The sequence below is a fragment of the Rhinolophus sinicus genome, chromosome 3, assembly GCF_057876585.1.
Source record: "Rhinolophus sinicus isolate RSI-liver-muscle chromosome 3, RSI-T2T, whole genome shotgun sequence".
NCBI lineage: Eukaryota > Metazoa > Chordata > Mammalia > Chiroptera > Rhinolophidae > Rhinolophus > Rhinolophus sinicus.
Window position 1 is genome coordinate 172040218 of NC_142503.1, and position 12742 is coordinate 172052959.

The 12742-nt window shown below is 37.6% G+C and overlaps 1 pseudogene; it reads right to left on the reverse strand.

Moving 5' to 3' along the window:
• Positions 1 to 1216: 1216 nt before the first annotated feature.
• LOC109448215 (pre-mRNA splicing factor CWF19L2 pseudogene) lies at positions 1217 to 12385 on the reverse strand (annotated as a pseudogene).
• Between the last annotated feature and the right edge of the window lie 357 nt (positions 12386 to 12742).

Genomic DNA, 12742 nt, shown 5'->3' on the forward strand with positions numbered 1-12742 from the left:
AGTGTGCTGACGTTTTGAGTCAGGATTGTTAGTAACTCTGTCTATAAGCAGTTTCAAGCATATAACCTTGAGATTCCAGACAAACCTTGACGCAAATGAGCACTGTGTCTCAGTTGGACCCTTGCAATTAATTCTAATTCCTAAAAAAATGTATCTGGTGACACTAGGATTTGCTATGCATAGATTTTACAAGAACTTATTGCAAATAGGCATAAAAGCAACCAAGACAACATATCAAGAGGTAAAACCTTTTACTCAGCTACAAATAGTTTTCTACTGAGCAGACTTCAAAGTCAAGTTAAAAACCTTCATTTTCATGGTAAGCAAATAATGTTCCTAAAAAAAAAATAGAATGTGCAGGCAGTGATATTTATTTATAAATGCCCTATGACCACTATCTAAGAAATGCTAAGTGATGGTAAAACTTAAAAAGGCATCAGCACAACCAACACAATCTTTTTGTTAAAATTAATATCCTTCTCATGTGATAATCCTAGCAAAGCAATCTTTATTAGACTTGCAACTAATCTCTAACTCCAGAGAGGTGCAAAATTAATTTGGTTATGCCTCTGTACCTCGTTTTTTCTACCTGCAAAAGGTGACTGCTTATGCTATGTGAAAATAGAACCTATAGAAACCCCATATTCCTGATATACTTTTTTTGTATACTTCATTTAATTCTTTATTACTTTTAGGACATTCTTTTTCCATCAGTAAAAAGAATAGCAGTGATATATATGTCATGGTAGAAAATTAAGAGCTCTTCTATAAAATGCTATGAAAAGACATTTCAGTTATTGCTGACTATGCCAATTCTTAATTTAAAAAATGACAAAGAAACCAGTCGATAGAGTTAAGCTGATTCACTCCCCTCTGAACCACATCCCTCTGAACCAATGACCTGATATACATCCTACATATCCTTCAGAAAAATCTTTCTATATACTCACTGAATAGTTCAGAACACCAAGATGCAGGTACAGAACAGGAACGTGAGTAGGTCACCCAATATATCTGGTCTTACTCCCAGCTTTCTACAATGAAGTCCACAGGAGCATAAGGGGAAGGAAATGCCACAATCCAATGAGGCACAGCTCTCCGAGACCCAGAGCATGGCTTTCCTTCCCTATGACCTGAGGGTCAGTTGTTTAGTTAGATGCAAAGGAAATAAAATTAAAAGGATTCTGAAGAGGAAATAAAAAATGAAAGGTATGACTCAACATTTTTTTTTACTTCTGGTAAAGTCAAATGGTTTCCACCACTGTGCAAACTGCACTGCTTTCTTCCTCTGATCATCAAAGCTTTCTTGAATCCCTTTCCTCCAAAGTCTTGGTTCTATAGCCAGCACATCACCAATGATTTCCTTTCCAAAGTAATGAGGGCATTTGTGTTGATCTTCAATAACATGGGCAAACCTTCCTTGGAGGCCAAAATCCACAGAGAAGGAAAGCCTTTTGGTACAGACTTTCTGATATCTTTTGAAGAGAGATCACTCAATTTCCTGCTCATAGACTACTCTCCATCAGATTCCATTATGGCTTTCTTAAAATAGATGGGAGCCATACCACCCACTTCCTTCGAGAAAGGAATACATTCAGAAGCTGTTTCTTCATGCTCATATTAGTTTCTAAAAAAAAAAAAAAATGCAGTCCAATCCTTTATCTTCAAACATCTTTACCAATGATTCTATAAACATCTGAATTTCCTCAGAGATGTCTTCATCTAATAAGGTAGCTGCTCTATGGTACTGCAAAGGGACTATCAGGCAGTGCCCCTCAGTAAGAGATTGAAACTTGGGTAAACATAAATAAACCTTAACACCTATTGTAACAAGAAGGTGTTTGGGAAATTGAGAACTGTCAAAACTATACAGACACTTTTCTGTTTGTGCAGCAAGACTCTGGTGTTCAGCCTTAGCTTTTTTCCTTTGGTTCTTTCCTCTTCGCCAAAATGTTCTCTCTCAGCTGCTTTGGAGACAAACATGTCATCCAGAGTATAATAGTCCCCATCTGTTTTTCCCATAAACTTAGATGCCATTCTCATAAAAAGTTTGTTTTGATTTTCGGCTGTTCCCATCTTTTCATTCTTGACTAAATCATTTAGGCTTAGATCATCCTCATCATGAAAGTATTGAATCCTTTCTTTTTCCTCATGGGCTGAAGCCATCTGTCTCTTCCTTCTTCCTCCTTTAGATTCCAGAGGTTTTCCTGGTGTGTTCACAGGCCATACTCTTCCAGACTGATCTGTTCTGACAAGAATCACTTATTGCTAGTCTCCATTCTCTACCCCAGAGTTTTTTGATGATATCTGTGGTATAGTTTCTTTGAATTTATTTGCCTTTTCAAGTTGGGCCTTCCTTAAGTTGTTCAGCTAACTCCATATTTCCCATCATCTCTGCCTTGATAATCTTGGCCCCCAACTTGTTCTTCTCATCAACACTCAGAATATGGATGGACTCACCCTCTGAACTACTTCCAGCAAATGACTTTGTGCCCTGTAGATGTTCTTTTTTCAAAGAGTCATCTCTCAAGCTTTCATCCTGTGATTTTTCTCTTGTGTCTTCTGAAATGTGTTGATAGTCAACACTGCAACTGGTTTCTAATGGCTTTTGATTTGAATGTTTCCTCTCTCCTTCTCTTTCATCAGATTGACTCCATGATGATAAACTTTCTTCACTGTTCTCTGTGGATTTTTGAAAACCACAATGCACAGAATCCTGAGTAACCAGTGGTGTAGATGAACTAGATGATTCAAAACATCTGCCTTCAGACTGAAATGGCAGTTCTTCATCATCAGAGGGTCTTAAGAATTCAGGTCTCAAATTTCCAAGAGAAGAAAACTTTTGATTTTGCCTTGGATTGGAGTCTCTTCTGTATGTTTCTAAAGACCCAGATCTATTATCTTTTTCATTAACCCTAAACTTATCTTTATTGTTTATAATATCTGTTGAACTATATCTATTCCTTTGACTTTTATTATATTTTACTAAGTCTGATTTTCTACTATCTTGACTACTTTGTACTTTACCTGAATATGTTGGTTTCCGCCAATGTTCTCTTCTACAGTCTTCTTTTGTGGATGCAGTTTTTCAGCTTCTTTTAATTTTGACTGAAATATTTCCATTGATTCATATCTTTCAGCTATAGTGTCTTCAAAATTTCTATTTTGTTTCTCAGCTTGTTCCTTCATTCTTTGATAATACTTCTTTAGCCAGCTTAATCCACCATCTTCTACTACTGAAACTTTAGTAACAAATGACACATTACAGTCTTCTGATGGAAGACCTGTCCCACCATCCTTCCAGTACAGAATCAATTCTCTTTCCAATAGTTTGGACTCTTCAAGTGCTTGATTTGGCTCTTGCTGTATTTTCTTTATAGTTTCCTTTTCAGCTTTGAGTGACGATGATTTTACAGTTTTAACAGACATGAAATCAACAGTCATTCATGCATCCTTCCAAATAACTTGGTTGTCTTCTTTTTCTGACTTTTCACCTTTCACTTTCCAGGTCTTTGCCTTACCAGGAGCCTGGGATGGAACAGCAGCAACCCACTCATCTTCAGAGCTTGATGAATTATCAGCTGACTCTTTGGTTTTTGTTTTGTTTTGTCATATTTCTGTTTCTTGCTCTTTTTTTTCCTTCTCTTTCATTACTTTTTTTGAATGCTTATCTTTTTTCTTCTTTTTCTTCATGAAGTATTCCTGTGAGAATTATTCAGTCCATTCATTCACATCAGGTGTCATCAATGTATCCTGACCCTGAAGTCGTTGAAGTTCTTTACGCCTTTCTTCCTTTTCCAAAATGGCTTTAACCTGGTACAACGCCTCAGCCCTGCCAATCAGGTCTGCTTTTTACACTCTTCGATATACTTCATAATTTCCTAACAGATTTTAATTATGGGATCAACTTCCTTACTATCCCAGAAAGAGAAGGAATTTTTTTTTCTTCATTGGTTGAAAGACATGATGAGATTTTGTGCCATAAATGGAACCAGTCCACAACTACAGCTCTTTGTAGGATTAAACCAAAATCAAAATCACCAGCTGATAATTAATACAAAAAAGTAGTTAACTCAGTCTTGTAAATAAGGGTAGAAAAGATGTATCTGCTATCTATAGTCTTACTTGAAGAAAACAAGAAGAGTTCAAATCAATATCAAGCTGTGGACCCAAGGGTACTTGAACGCAAAGGCTTAGAAGCAGTGGGAACTGCTGAGGGCAACAAGAGCTTTGTACTCTCATGGCTGTGAATTCAAACCCCAGGTCTTTCACATACAACTTGTGTGATCCTAGGCAAGTTATCAAACTTCACTCAGCTTCCATTTCTTCATCTGTAGAAAGAGGTTAACAATGCTGCCTCAAAGGTTTCCTGTGAGAAATTAGCGATGATCTACAGAAAGTACCTGGCATAAACAGGAGTTCAATAGATGGTAGTTATTCAGTGGAATAGATATTGGCCTTTCTTTCTATTCCTCCTTTGTTAAAAATAAATGAAAAAAAGGAGAATGGGAACTAGCAAAATGAATTCTTAAATATTATCATTCCTACTGGGGATGCTAAATACTGTCAAGAAACCTAAGACCCGTCCAAAAACGAATGTGAGCTAGATAGAAACATAAGTGTTCCCCAGGACTTTGTTATCTCACATTCTCAAATTAACATTATCTAATAAACAGAGTGACATCAAATCTGTATTAAATTGAGAATAACTGTTGGAACCCCATAGATGAGAGATAGAAAGGAAGGAAGAATTGGAAGAAGATGGGAGGAAAAGAAAAGGAAAGGGAAGACATAGAAAGGAAGAGAAAAAGACAGAAAGAAACCCACCAGCTCCATCTGGATTACAGTTTGCTTAGAAGCAGAATGATACAGGACTGTCTTCTTCTTTCTGCCCTATGGCAAAGCCCATAGCTGCTTTGTTTGCTTCTGCTTGCCCAGTAGTTTGCACAGTGCCTGGAACATCATAGGCATTTAATAAATAATTGCAGGATGTGCAAACGAATAAAGGAATGAATGCTGCCTATATCTCCAGAGTCATAAATATTCATCCTTTAACCAAGAATTTTAAAACACAGAAAACTGATTTTATGCATTGACTCTAGGTAGTTGGAACCAGAATTCCAGATATGGGTATCTCTAGGTTTGTATCTAGTGGCGGTCACTTAACCATCTGTCCAGTCATGCAAAATGGCCTTTCAAATAAAGATTTGAGAGTTCCGTTCGGTGGCCTCAATTTCAGCTCTCAGTCTACCAGTATTCAGTTGCCTTATGATATAGTTCCTGGTGATATATATTAAAATGCAGAAAGAACTGTTTAGAGACTCTAAGTTGTATTACAAAAAATCAAAGATAGCGCTGAGCAATTAAAAATTAGTCAATATAGTATCTGCTGTCATTATTGAGAGATGCTTAATCTTATTATTCATTTTCGGGAAAGAACAGGAGATGTGTAGTGAAATTCATATAGCTTCAAATCACCAACAGATAGGGTAATGTGTAATTACCAATTTTAACATGTTTACCTGTCAATCATTATAATTATTTAATCAAAACAGTGTAAGAATATTTTGGTACATTGCTTATTAACATTTTTTAATCTATTAAAAACAGGTCAAATGCCCCATTAAGATTTATACTTTGGGACATTTTCTAGAACAATTCACATAAACCCACTGCTACCAAAGCACAGAGCTGTGAGAATTAAACCTACCTGTGTACGTAAAGTGCTTTGCAAACATAGGTCTGTGTATGATGACATTATTTTTTCTTTCTCAGCCAGTTTGCATGTAACGTGTAATGAAATCACCTTCCATCCTTACTTGCCTTTCTATTAGAGGCAAGATTTTTCTTCTTTCCTTCTTAAACTAATGAGATTATAAAAAGCAATCTCATCCCACCAGAAGCCACCATATTTCAGAAATGAAGTGATTTATGGGTGGTAATTGCATTACAAAAAGTTTACATATCACTTGGGCATCTTTCAGGGAAAAAGGTATAGTGTGTTACTGCTGTTATTAAACCCCAAAGACCCACTGATCCAGAATATAAAAATCAACCACTTGTTTTGTTAAGTAATTAACTCTTCCCCATAGCTCCCATCCAAAATTAGAATAATCCTGTTCCTCATTGGCAATGAGAGTCCCCAGCAATGTATTAAGAAGGGCTACTGAAAGGTGATGCCAATTAATTGCCAAAAGTAATTGTCATTTTGAAATCACATTATTGTCTAATTTGCTGCCACTAGATCATTAAAGTGCCAATTATGCATCCTGCTTTAATGTATTAATAAAAAAAGCAATCATGCATTTATTGCCTTTATAATTCCTGAGATAATTATACAACAGGCTGAAGGTATATTTCTTCTGTGACGCACCAAACTTAGCAACCACAATGAAGGATCTAATGGTTAGGAAATTAACATAGCAGAACTGACTATTAGAGCTAAAACCAAATATCTTCAGCTACTTTATTTGAAGTGCCATAGGACCATTCCCTGGAATCAAGTTCTGAGGAGGTAAGAGCTTGCTTGCCTCTATATCATCATCTATTCCCTCTTTCTCCATTCTTTCCTAGGTAAATATACAGCAGAAAGTCAACTTTGTTCCGGAACAACAACAACAAAAAAATGGTTTCCAGGTTGGTTTACAGGTAATGTACTCCTGAATAGGCATGAGGTCCAGGAGAGGCTGCATTTCTAGGCAGCCCATGAACCATTTTCATCTTGAGTAAGTCCCATGACTGCCTAAGGTCGAGGTTGAAGCATCTCAACAGCCTGCAGAAGGAGGCCCGGGGCTGAAGTGGCAGTCTAAAGAGCATGTTTTCTGGGTTTGCTTTCATTATTGTGTTTAAAATTCTGTGAATTCCCAAATTATAGGTTTGCTCTCTCACACAGGTATAAAAATCTATTCTTCAGATAAATAAAAATAATTTAAGGAGTCTGTCTTTTGGATTATCTGTCCTCTCTATTTTTAATATAAGTGAGTTTCAACTCAGTTAAAGTGTCCTTTCTTATCAAAAAAGTTATGGCATTGCATGGTTTTTTGTTCACTCTTCTCCATATTTGCCACATTAAGATTGAAGTAGTTATATTGAGCACTCCCTGGAGCTACGTATGTGGCAGAAGGATTCCCCAAGATATTGCGGTATCTGCTCTCTTCTCTCATAAAGGATTCTGTGCAAGTTGCTCCTCCAGCTGTCACAGTCCCACTGATATGCCTTTATTCATTCCTGACATTGTTCAAGCTCCGTAGTCAACAAACTACAGCTGGAAGGCCAATCCAGCCCACCTCATGTTTTTGTAAATAAAGTTTTATTGGGACACAGCCATGCCCTTTTGTTTACGTATTGTATCTGTCTGTGTCTCTCTACAATGGCAGAGTTGAGTAGATGCAACAGAGACTGCATGGCCCACAAAGCTTAAAATATTTTCCATCTGGCCCTTCACAGAAAAAGTTTGCCAATCTCTGTTCTACTGGGTTTGTTAGTTGTTGTTTTTTTAATCTGCCTGTTACAGAATCTTCTTCTCCACAAATAAAGACCTTTACTCTTACATTGCTGAATGTTTTCCTTGTCTTCTTTCTGAATTGTTCTTTCTAAATTACAGTATCTTAACTTCTGAAATTTAACTCTCTGTAACGTTTCATCCACACACTCCCCGGTGACTTTGAGAACAGTTCCCCACGGATGCTCACAAAGGCACTTGACAACATCTCCTTTTGATCAGCAGCCTGATAAGAAATCACCCTCTGAGTGGATCAAAAAAGTTTATTCATCCTTTCAAGTCATAGACATCTGATGAAGGTCTTTACTATGTTCCAGGCTCTGGTGCTGAGATGCAAAATTCCACACATAAGACACAGTCTCTCCCTACCCAGAAACTCACAATCTGGCAAGGAAGACCTCAAACAATTCAGGGTATTATTGTCACTGTGATTGTTGTTTGTTTTAACACTTTCTTAGTTATAGGCCAAGAACTGTGCTAAGAGTTTCACATATATTAACTCTTAAGTCTTCATAATGATCCTATGGGAAGATGCTGGCATTATCCTCATTTTACAGGTAAAAAAATCTTAGGTATGCATAAGAGAACATAAACAGAATTAAGAGAACATAAGTAGGATTACGGCAAAGCTTTAGCAATCTGCCCAAAGTCACACGTGTGTTAAGTAGCAGAGCTGGGATTTGAACCCAAGGAGTCTGTCTTCAGAGTCAAAACCCTAAACTACTCTGTCAATTGCAGCTTTTTTGTCTCTGCCCATGACCTGAGAGCAGACACTTCTCCCACATGGGACACTCCTGCCTTCCCCATCGCAGAACACGCAGAGGATCTGAGTGATGCTGTGCTGACTCACACACTCCCCAGCACAGCCTGCTCCGCTTGGAGGAAAGGTGGGTGGGTGCTGGCACCTTCAGACTCCCAGTGGCAGGCCTAGCAATCGGGATATTCTGATTTCCTAGAAAATGATTCTCTTATCAGACAAGAGCCTCTCAAAAAAGAAAAAGGTGGTTCTAACTCCTCTGTAATGGGAGAAGAAAGGTATTATCTTTTAGCAAAACTGTTGGCAGCTACTTCTGACTTCTAAGGGAAAAGCAAAATTCTCTCTAGGGAAGGTAATCCTTTAGTTTAGGAAAATACTTTGATGCATCTTCATGGCAGGTTTTTATTTTGGACTTGGTTTTGGTTTATTTTTTAAATTTTTCTGCTGTTATTGTAAAAGGCTCCTGAGCATAGATGGACAGGAGTGTATGAAACAATGAGAGTTGAACTCCTCTGCATAATAAAGTGATGAAAATTTTGAGGGCATCTCAAAGAGAGATGATAAGGGGCTTGAGATGATTGAAATGGAAGCGGTATGAGGACAACTTAGAGAGAGGAGGCCCAAGGAGATGTCCATGCATTGCGGCCATACAAAAAGAAAATTGGCCAGGGGGAAATTTCCTGCGGGGAGATGGTCAATTGTCTTTAGGACTGTGATGTCTGATACCAAGTTTAAAGACGTTTGCTATGCTGAGTGATCCTGGTGAGGGCAACAGCTCAAGAGGGGACAGAAGTAGTAATGGGGGATAGGGTGTTGTGTGAGCAAGACTGATTTTAAAAACAGCCTCCTAATAAAAGGCATGATCCAGATTGGAAAGGACCAAGTACATCTATCTCTATTCATAGATGACATAATCTTATACATAGAAAATCCTAAGGAATCCACAATTAAACTATCAGAACTAATAGAGGATTTTCTGCAAAGTTGAAAAATATAAGATCCATATATGAAAATCAATTGTATTTCTATACACTAGCAATGGACAATCCAAAAATGAAATTAAGGAAACAATTCCATTTACGATAACATTAAAACAAAATACTTAGGAGTAAATTTAACCACAAAAGTACAAGACCTCCATACTAAAAAAAAAAAAAAAAAAAAAAATACATCAGCATTGAAAAAAATTAAAGAAGACTTAAATGGAAAGACATCCTCTGTGTATGCATCAGAAGACAATATGTTCAGATGACAGCCCCAAATTGATCTGCAGATTCAATGCAATCCCTGTAAAAAATTCCTGCTGCTTTTTTCACAGAAATTGACAAACTGATCCTAAAATTGATATAGAAAATGTCAGGTACCCACAATAGCAAAACATTTTGCAAATAACAAAGTTGGAGGGAACTAGTACTTCCTGGTTTTAAAACTTACTACAAAGTTACAGTAGTCAAGATAGTGTACTACTGAAATAAGGACAGACCTACAGAAAGTAAAATATAGAATTGAGACACTAGAAATAAACTTACATAACTATGGTCAATTGTTTTCTAATAGGGTAGGAAATTCAATGGAGAAGACTAATCTTTTCAACAAATGGTACTAGGTCATGCAAAAGAATGAATTTGGATCCTATGTTACACCATACACAAAAATTAACTCAAAATGGATCAAAGACCCAAATGTAATAGCCAAAGCTATAACATACTTTGAAGAAAACATTGGCATAAATATTCATGATTTGGGGTAAGGCATGACACCAAAAGAACAAGCAACAAAAGAAAAAAATAGATAAATTGGATTTCATGAAAATTAAAAACATTTTGCTTCAAAGGATAGTATCAAAAAAGTGATTAAAAAAACATGAAAAGGGAGAAAATTTTTGCAAATCATGTATCTGACAAGGGACTTCTATAAAGAATATATAAGGAACTCTTATAACTCAGCAATCAAAAGCTGAACCAATTGAAAAATGGTCAAAGAATTTTGACATTTCCCCAAAGAAGATACACTAACAAACTAACAAACACATGAAAAGATGACTAATACCATTAGTCATTAAGGAAATGAAAATCAAAACCACAGTGATAAGATTTACACCTACAATAGCTATAATAAAAGATAGACAATAACAAGTGCTGGGGAGGATGCGGAGAAATTGGAACACTCATATATTGTTGGTGGGAATGTAAAATGGTGCAGCCACTTTGGAAAACAGTTTGACAGTTCCTCAAGAAGTAAACACAAAGATACAATATGATCTTGCAATTCATGCCTAGATGTATATCCAAGAGAACTGAAAACATATGTCTACACAAAATCTCGTACATAAATGTTCATAACAGCATTACTGATTTTAGCCAAAAAAGTAGAAACAATTCTATGTCCACCAGCTAATGAATGGATAAACAAAATGTGGTATATCCAAACAGTGGAATATTATTCATCAGTGAGAAGGAATGAAGTACAGACACATGCTACAATATGGATGAACCTTGAAAACACGCTGAGTTAAAGAAGCCAGACACAAAAGGCCACATATTGTGTCATTCCATTTACATGAAATGTCCAGAAGAGGAAAACCCATAGAAATGGAAAGCAGAATGGTACCATGTTTCCCTGAAAATAAGACCTAACCAGAAAATAAGCACTAGCATGATTTTTCGGGATGACATCCCCTGAACATAAGCACTAATGCGTCTTTTGGAGCAAAAATTAGTATAAGACCTAGTTTTATTTTCAGGGAAACATGGTAGTTGCCAGGGGCTGGGGAGAGGGAATAATGAAGAGTGACTGGTAATGGGTATGAAATTTCTTTTTGGAATGATGAAAATGTTCTGGAATTAAATTGTAGTGACAGTCACACAACTTTGTGAATATGCTAAAAAGAAAAAAAAGAACCACTGAATTATACAACATTAAAAGCATGAATTATATGAGTTATACCTCAATTTAATAATATATTTAAAGCCTCCTTTTCACTAAATACAAGAAAGTGACCCTGACAAGAGAGGGATAACAGTTGACAGGGAAAGAAATCACCTCATTCCTAGAGAAAGACTCTAAAAAGGAGTATTCTTTTATTTATTTTTTTAATACAAGAGAATTAAAGGTGGTTTTGAAGTATTGCACCAAATAGCAAGTTCATCTAAGCTAGAAAATTATTTTAGACAGTTCTTATTGAAAAAGAAAGAGAAGAGAGACTTCCAAAATAAATGTTGTGGGCAGGTTTGTTTTTTTTTCTTTTCAGAGTGGCAAGAGTTCAGAGGAGGTGTGGGTAGGATTCCCCGGCTGCAGAAAAAGCCTTCCATCTCTTAAGACCAGGAATGTTCTCAGAAAGAGCAAGATGAGAGTATATTTGGGGCCTGAGAGCCCGTCCCAGCTAGGAGTCGCCCCAGTACAGTGGATGGGGGCACAAGTCTGGGAATTACCTAAGCAAGGATGCCCTTCCCCCACGCCATTCGGGGACATGTGCTGGGACTTGTGACAGACTCAAGGATGCTGCAGACTGCATAGGTACCTACCTTCATGACACTGTGGCAGAGCCCATTTTTGTGACATGCTTGGTAACTCGAGCAAATTCAGGAAAGATAAGTGTTCTTCCCAGTTCCATCCCTCAACACCCCAGTTTGTGACCCTCTTTTCACTAGAACTTATTTTCCTGAACACTTGTGTTAAGAGTGTTTACAAGTTAGGGAATGCCAATTTAGCAAAATGCATTTTCCCTGGTTTCTGTGTCAACACTAAGCCCAAGCAACCTGACCCCTCCTCCACTCGCCCTCTCAATAAAGTAAATAAAGCCTCTGTTGGGATGATCTTTGCCAACACAGGGATTGCATAAATGATGGCTCTCTGGCAGAGAAAAGAATGAAGAACCTGGCAAGTGGTTAGATTTCACTAGAAACAGGGTTCCTCCTGCTTAAGAATATTTCCCAACTACCTCCCACCAGGCAGAAATTCACTTTTTCCGAAGAAGTTGAGCGAGGGTTACCACGGTCAGCTATCCTCACCTCTGTGTCATTTGTCTCCATCTGATCATCAACTAACTGAACAGTCTCTGGGCTTGGGGCTAGGAAACCAGACCGGAAAGAAAAAGAGACCACAGAGGGAGAAATAAGTACCGGCATAGTTCAAAATTTGCTGCTAACCTTGAGACCAGTCAGGACCTGATGGGCTTGAGACTTCACTCTTCCCAAAGGGAAGTGTGGACACTGAATAAGGGAGGAGTTAATGGGAGAGGCCAGCAGAAATCTTGATCAGTGGGGCAGAGGCAGAAGATGCAAAACATCCTCAGAAATGCTGGGAAGCATCACATGGAAAACACCCAACGCCCCCCAATCTCACCCTGGACTCTAACCCACAACAGAGACTGGAGGTCTCTGTTCTCATATAGAAAACAGTAAGAGGTAGCCAGACCAAGGGCACAACACCGGAACCCCCAAGTATCTGAAATCCCAGCAATAAAAAAGGGGTATCACCTGCTC